Below are 8,423 nucleotides of genomic sequence, written 5' to 3'. Positions count from 1 at the left end.
TCCGATGCCATGGGAACGGGTTCTGCGAAAGAGCCGATGAGGTCGGCTTCGAGGGTGGCCTTGATCTCGTTGTATTGTTTCTTGAGCTCGTCGGGCAGCTCCTCGTAGGTGACGCGGCGTGCCGTCCGCCATCTCGGATGTAGATGGCGATGTGGTTGATGTAGACGATGGTCCCACCGGGCGTGCCGAGAATGTGTTGACTGCCAAAACCCACCGGCGGGCAGCGGCCTTGTCAACACCGTAGAGCCGGGAAGAGCCTAGAGCTGCGGCTGGCCGAGACCCCTCCGAGCGACGGCCCGCAATGCTCTTACGGTCACACGCGGCGATGCGAAGTGCAGGGCGTGCCACCTGACCTATACCTGGTCGGGAAGGTGATGGGGATGCCTCGCTTAGTTTCTGCGGGGCATACATGTAAACATTAAATACGAGCCTCGATCGGCTCTCGGGTTATCCTGTGAATCGGCTCAAAGAGCCGATCCACCCATGATTCGTACGGGGTGCACGAATACTTGGTGGTCCTGCTTGATCAAGATAAAGCTAATGAGATCTACGACGATTTAGGGTTTTCACCGCATAATCGGATCATCCTACTCCGGGTTGGGCCTCGCGGCCACGCACGGTGCTCGTAAGCCGATCCTAAACAAGGCCTAAAAACCAACATGAAGTTGATCCTCGGAACATCCTGTTTAGGACTTGCGAACGCCACCCTGCGTGCCACTTGGATCCTCCCCCTTTGTAAGGCCTAACTATTGCGGATATTAAGCTAATCCTTGTAGACCAAGGAGCAATCGTAACGGATCAGATCTACTAAATAATGATCAAGCGGGGTGCCGCCCCACACCTGAGATAGGTGTGAGGGCGGCTAGATATGCAAGGGTTGCACTACGTAAGCATGCTTAAACGAGGAACAATGCTAACCCTAACACATCTATGATAACTACGTTGCTCGCCATCAAAAGCGCTTCGATACGAGCAACGCATGAACAACGTGGGGCTTGTCTTGCCTAGATCGCAAGATGCGATCTAGGCAGACATGTCGCTTACCCGATAGAAACCCTCGAGACGAAGGAGTTGGCGATGCGCCGAGATTGGTTTGTTTGGGGTTGAACGTGAGTTGTTGTTTATTCCATAAACCCTAGGTACATATTTATAGTCCAGCGGACTTTCTAATGTGGGCGTGCACTAAACCGTGCACGAGATAAACTCTAACTTTTAATCTAGATACCATCTACCATAATTAAAGATACACGGGCAACTTAGCCCAAATTCTCCGTGCAAGGCCGCTTCATAGATCTTCCATGTGTAATCTTCCAAGCCCCTCTCTCTTGCGGCCCACCTCCTGATTTGACCAAAATCTGGTGATAACAGCTATACCGTGGGGAATTAAAAGGGGCTCCCCACCCTCAAGTTGCTCCGCAAGACACAACTGCTACGGTAAGTGCATCCGTTGATGAACGAGAGGTGGAAACACTTTTGACTACTCCGTCTCACTCCGGATCTTATGGTTAACACGGGTATTACGGCACAAGAATCACTAGCGACATTTGTTGTTTAATCCTAGATGGATATAAACCCTTGCAATGGAACCTCCACCATATCAACACAATCCATGGTTCCATTGCCCACCACATAGTCATATTCATAGTTATGAAAATAGTGGTTTTGGTTTTTATGCAATAGTGATAATCATAGTACTTCGCAAGTAATTTGATAAAGATACTCAAATGACATGAGCAAGCGATGAACTTGCCTTTCTTGACTGCAAGATTATGCAGGCAAGGTCTTCGATACGCAATAACTCCAAATTCTGAAATAGCATCATCGTCCGGTAAGGACGATGTTTAAAAGATTGGCAAGGATGCAATAATGCATAAGTATGAGATGCAATCGCTCTAAATGTGACCTAACCCCGATGATTTAGGATCAGTGAGTTGTAATGATTGGTTCAGGGTGTGTTGCACTTTTAGAGTGATTCACACACAAAGTTCTTATTAATAATTGGTTGCTTGTTATCGTAAGCAGGTGCTGTAATAAATCATAATAACAACAATAATAGCACACAACAATAAAGTTTGGTGTAATCCTAACATGTAATGGATAGTGGTTGGTTTTAGTACTATATGTCATGGTTAATGATTGATTATTATATACTTTAAAAGAATAACTTTTGAAGAACATGTTCTTTAATAAAGAACAAGTTTAATAATCAGGGTTGTGGAGTTCTATGGTTTACTATGGGTTTCAACTAGTTTCTAGGGTAAGTATTAGTTGGATCACAACCTAGTTGGATTCATCAACACCAAGTGTTTGTAAAGGTGAGTTAAGCCGGGCATTCTAAGAAATTATTCATACAAGGTTGCTATCAAGATTGGTTCATCTTGTTGGGAATAGCTAGCTAGGGTTTATAGGTCCTTATAAGCAGGGTTGATGATGATTCATCATTTACTTCAAAAGAATAACTTTTGAAGAACATACTTCTTAAGTAATAAGAAGTATATCTATTAGGGTTGAGGTGGTCTAGTTTTTATTATAGGATCCACTTAAATAGGGCATAGTTGGCTCCTGGATATTATGGTTCATAAATATCTAACACTAGTAAGATCTAGTGTGGATGGTATATGATGCTCAAAATTGGTATGGTTGCTAGGAAGTTTCATCACAATGGTGTGATGCTAAGCATGGATAGGTAAGGTTGATGTCTCTAGGGATTGGAACTAAGATTTGCATTTGGTTAACCCTAGTAGATCATCGAGGTCTGATGATATGCATACATGGAATGCTAATTTAGTAGTGATAGGGTTCCCATATTTTATGTGGACATAGACATGTATTTAATTGCTAATTATGGATCTATGCTTGAGAAGAAAATATTATGACCACAAGTTCTAACCTAAGGTTTAGGTTAGAAGCAAATTAGGGTTCACATTAATTAGTGGACCTAGGGTTTCTAAATGAATTAGGGTTTTAAGTTTTCACATAAAGGAATAGGGTTAAGATCTTTACCCAAATTAGAACTAAGTTTCTAAGTTGTGATATAATTCATAAATTAATAATTGGAAATAAAGTTGAAATTATTAATAACTTTGATATAGCAATAATAATGGATTTAACATTGTATTATTTTCAAAAGACTTAAATATGATAAAGACTATTAGGGTTTAGGGTTTTAATTGAAGTAATGGTCAATTTGGATTCTCATGTGATTAAACATAACCATTAAGAAACAATTGTTGTTTTATATGGCATATTAATGTGAAGTAATATTTAATATTTTATTTATGTGAAGAATTGAAACAAGAAATTATCTCCTTAGTTTTTAGGTTTTAATAGTTTAAGATTTAAAATTTGGTCTTCTAAATTTTTTAGAAGAAATTTGTATTGTTGTTCCTTTAAACTTTAAGTATTTGTTTTCTATTTTATTTATAGAGGTCATCTTATGATACTCAATTCTATTTATAGTTTTTCTTTTGATCTTCTTAAATGTTTAAAAGATTTTCCTAAAAATAAAATAAGAATAAAAATGAAAACAGACCAAGTGGTCTGTTGGGCTGGCCCAATTGGTTTGGCCCAAACCTGGCCCGGTCCAACCTGGTCCGACCGACTCGACCTGGTCGAGCTAGGCAAAACACCGGCCCGACCCCTTCTCTCTCGCTCACCCCTCTCACTTGCACGCACTCGACTCCTCCTCCCTCTCGTGACTTCCCTGGCTTGGCAACGTCGCCGCCCTCCTCGGTAGCCCCCGGCCAACTCCGGCGCCGGCGAGCCGGGGGTTCCTGCTCGCCTCGACGTGCTCAACAATCTCCCCCAGGTTGATTTGATTATTATTGTCTCTCGTGGTCGCCCCGACCCCGAAACCCTAGTCAGACGCCTCCGTCGCCCGGCCAGTCGCCGGCCAAGTCTGGCGCCGCCACTCACCTATAGAGCTCTCTCATGATCTCCTCCTTCGGATCCCTTTTGTTAGGGTACCCTTCTTCTCATACGAGCTCGCCCCCGAGGAACCCTAGCTCTGTCCTGGTTCTGCACGCCGGCACGGCCCCAGCTGCCATGCCTCCGGCTGCTCATCCCTTCGACCTCGACTACCTCCTTGATCTCTTGCTCTACTTCGACTTCCTCGACTGCAATATCTATCTCTGGCTCAATGATGCTGTTCTGGTGGTGTGTGGTGGTGCTGATGTACTGGTGGAGCGGGGTGGTGTTGGTGGTGATTACTGCCTCCGCGACGCCGGTCGGATGGCGTCTATGACCTCAACCCTGGCGTCCGTGTACTGGTGATGGTGCTACAGGTGTGGTAACCTCGCCACCGGTTGGACGGTGTCGTCGACGCAACCCCGGCGCGTCAACGACTGCGACCACGCCCTTTATACTGCTACTACTGCAATGTGAGTTAACCCTTTCTCCTCTCTGTCTATGGCCTATATTGATGTGAGCATGTGCTGTAAGCCTGTCACGGTATTGCTTAATACTCTAGCTCTGAATGAACCATGTTCTGGTAGTTAATGCAAGTGTTATGGCTTCCTGTGAGGTGTGGTTTGAGCTGACCAAGCTTATTTATTTGTGTAATATGGCTTGGTTGTGACTATACACCACTTGGTTGGTCTGGAATTCATTTTCTGGACCCCAAGTAATTCCCTACAGCTTGTGGATGAATAACTAGTTGCTCTAGTTGCTGTGATATATTTGTGATGCCCCTGTTCGGATGAGGTATTCATCCAGGCATAAATGATGATGTTGTCTAATAAGTAATATCCATATGTTGATGTTGCTCTCAATAACTGGCTGGTGCTGGACATATGTGTTTTTGTGTGTGCAAGATGAACACTGCCTCGTCCTTGGAGATATCTGGTGCTAGATAATTAAATCAATAAGAACATATGCTGTTGTATGGCTTTTAATTCACTGTGATGAATTTGGCATATTATTTCTATGTCATTCTGAGAGAAATCCTTATTCCACTGATGATGTTATAGCTTATGATCTTGGCTGCCTACTTTATTTGCTTGCACAAATTCCCATGTGCCATCTGCTAGCTTGGAATTCCTCTGTGGTGCCTCACAAGAGTGTGCATAGAGTAATAATAATAAGCCTAGTATGATTTGGTGTTATTGATATTTGTGTATAGTGATTTATCAAGCTTGGATTATAGCTATGATCAAATGATGCAAATATCCATTCCAAGCTCTTAGTGATGCTTGATTTGATTTTAATGGACAGATCTATGCTTGCTCCTGCCGATGATGCAAAGGCTGAGGCACAATTTATTTGATAAGAACAGATACTGCTTGTGCCTTAAGTTCTCTGTGATGAATTTGAATAGCACTTCTATTCAAGACTGAGAGAAAACAGTAATCCCTCTAATCCTCCTAGATAGAATCTGGTGGAAGGGTAGTTGGATTGGTTGTCTGTGTATTATTTCTTTTTTTCCCCCCTTATTGATGTGCTCATGCAAAACTAAGAACAGATGCTATGCTTAATTTGTTTCCTAACAACCTGCTGTTGGAGAGTAGCTTTATCTTGCTTGATGTTGATCTGGCTTTCTTGTTGATCTTGGCTTCCACCTCCTCCATGGGTTGTGCCTGCTCCTCCTGGGTTCTTATTGTCACCATGGTTCTCCTTGCAATTTTGGCTGTGATCTTGATACTGATCTCCTAAATGGTTGCCTGGGAAGGATTTGTGGTTTTGGCTGTTGAACTAAAGTTGATTTTCTTGTGGATTATCTAGTATTCTGGATGGATGAAGAACAGAGAGTGTTCTTGGTGGTTCCTGGGTTGGTTGATGTGTGTGGGGAGGAATGTGGTGTTTAGACAGTGTTTGGGCCGTAGGCAGAGGCTTTTTTATATGACTGCCTGCTGGTTTGCCCAGCCGACAGCACATCCATGCAAGCCTATGTGTGTGCTGCTAGCTTGCTTGGCTGGTGTATGTGGCCGGGTGCATCTCCCCTTGAGGATCAGCTCGGCCACCAAAATATATATACTTTTCATCTTATTCTAACCTTGCCACTTGGCTTTACCATTCTATCTATTCTTCTTTGTTTGTTTTGCAGGTGAGCACTTAAACAAGACATGTTGAAGATCACAACCTTCAAGAATTTAGTTTAAGATCTGTTTTACTTTTCTTATTCTTGTAATTGTATTTTGCATTTATTTACTTAGTTATTATTGTAATACATATTGAATATTGTAAGGACAATGTAAATGTGTGTTTTTATTAATAAAGCTCAAGGTTTATTATTGAGCTCTATTGTAACAATGTTTTATAATGTGAATTGCTTGACTTGTTCTACTTCAATTTCATTTGTAAGTTTATTTCTCTTTATGAGAATTATAAATGATTGGTTGTTTATTATACTGTAATAAAGTCCAAATGACTTCTCTCGTATGGATTCTCAATTGTGTTTGATCACTCATATAGTGTTATAAATATATATTTGTTTGGAATTCAAACTTTAGTTCAATTTCCCATTCAAGTTTATTTGAATTCATGTTACTCATATTTGAATTTGAATTCAAACAATTTCCCTCGAAAACATAATAAGTCAACAAAGGTCATGTCGAAATTTATCGCACTTGTGTCGATGACCTTAGTCAATTCCCATCAACACAAGTGAAACCTTGATCTCTTTGTGTTTTAAATAAAAGCGCGAAATTTTCCCTGATTTTCAATGCATGAATGCAATGCACACATCTGTGTCCTCTATTTTTTTAACCCCATTACCTGGGATATTACAATAACCTCCCAACAACCCAACATATCCCGATAACAGATCGAGATAAGCAACGGAGCCTAAACACGCCTACGACTCGCAAGGCTCAAACATCAAGCAACGGCTATGGTTAAGGAATGATACATATAGGATTATTATGGTAAACAAGTGGAATAGGACACGTGACTCGATAAAGAAGCGCAACATAAGGATAGCAATGCGAGGGAGAGTGTAAATAGGTGAAGAGAGAGGGCTCGCCTGTGAAAAGCTGTAGAAGAACTTGTCGGAGAACTCGTCGTATCTCACATCAACACTTCGTGATCCTATCCGAGAAGAAACAAAGCACTATAACAAACAACGGATGCAAATCTTACAACTACGGAGAAGAATTCGGTATGCTCAAGATGATATGCATGGAATGGCAAATATGGTGCGATGCAACTTATCCATATTAATCGGAGTCGGAAACCCCGGACAAACAAATTAGGTTGGAGTTTCATTTCTACCGACAAATTTAAGTGTTGATTAGCATGGCATAACATGGCAGGGGTTCGCTACTTCAATATTAAACGGAGCGGGGAAAACCTAGTCGGTGTTCCGAAATACTCCGCATATATGTTAGGTGAACATACACGAACTATCACGTCATGACATGCAGCAAGATGCAAACAGGTATATGGATGGCATATTCATGCTCCTTATGTTTTTCTGATCAAAAACCATATATAACACTTTTCATTTTGATTTACAGATTAAAAGTTATTAACAAATTAGGGTTTTGTTATTTTAAAATAGATAAACAGATTTATTTTAAATGGGAAGGACCCAGAAACAATTTTCGAAAGGAGGGAAGGACCCCGGGTTAGTTTTGAAATGTTACAGGGTGGTTATGCTGAAAACAACCAGGCCATGGACGGCGGGTTGAGCATGAAAAACTTGTAGGGGGCGTTTTGCAAGAGACTCCAGATCTGGATCTGAGAAAAGATTCTCACCCATGGGGCAGCTAGCCTCAGAGGCTGACGTGCGGGGCCCGGCGCCACGTTGGACGCCTACGTGGCAAACCATCTGCGGCTGCCGTTGTTGCCTGTGCTGCACCTGACGAAACTGAACTTGTTCAGTGCATCGACGGCGAGCAGGGTAACTGGCGGCGCTACGGGATGGAAAAGGAAAACGGAAGAGGACGGCGGCTCACCGGGCGGACGTGGACGTGGTTAGACGCGCCGGACCTAAACATGGCGGCTCGGGAGGAAGACGGTCGCCGGGAAGAACTCGAGCGCGACGTGCCGTGGCGTGCGCGCGGCGCCCGCGTCGGAGATGCTGCAGGTCGAGCACGCTCTCGAGGTTGCGGAGCGAGCCGGGGCAAGCGAGGGGGCGCCGGGGGTGCGCGTTGTTGCGGTGAGTCGAGGAGGAGCGGCGCCGTGAGCGGTCGGTCACCGGAGCTTGGCCGTCGTCGACCATCTGCGGCGGACGCGAACTCAAGACACTAAGAGGAAGGAATCAAAACGAGCGGAACGTGAAGGGAAAAAGGTCTAGGAGGTGCGTCATGATACCGGGAACGCGAAGATGCCCGCCGATGAACCAGGCGAGCACCGCCGGCGCCGGAAACGTCGAATGTCTGCGGTGGCCGGAGATGAAAACGAGGTCCTCGACGATGATTGGGGAAGCCCCCGGCTCGGCTGAGGGCACTAGGAGAACGAGGACGTCGATGAGGTGCTTGAGGTGC

This window comes from Lolium rigidum, chromosome 3, assembly GCF_022539505.1.
Source record: "Lolium rigidum isolate FL_2022 chromosome 3, APGP_CSIRO_Lrig_0.1, whole genome shotgun sequence".
NCBI classification, from domain to species: Eukaryota; Viridiplantae; Streptophyta; class Magnoliopsida; order Poales; family Poaceae; genus Lolium; species Lolium rigidum.
Note: the sequence above shows the minus strand (reverse complement) of the source record.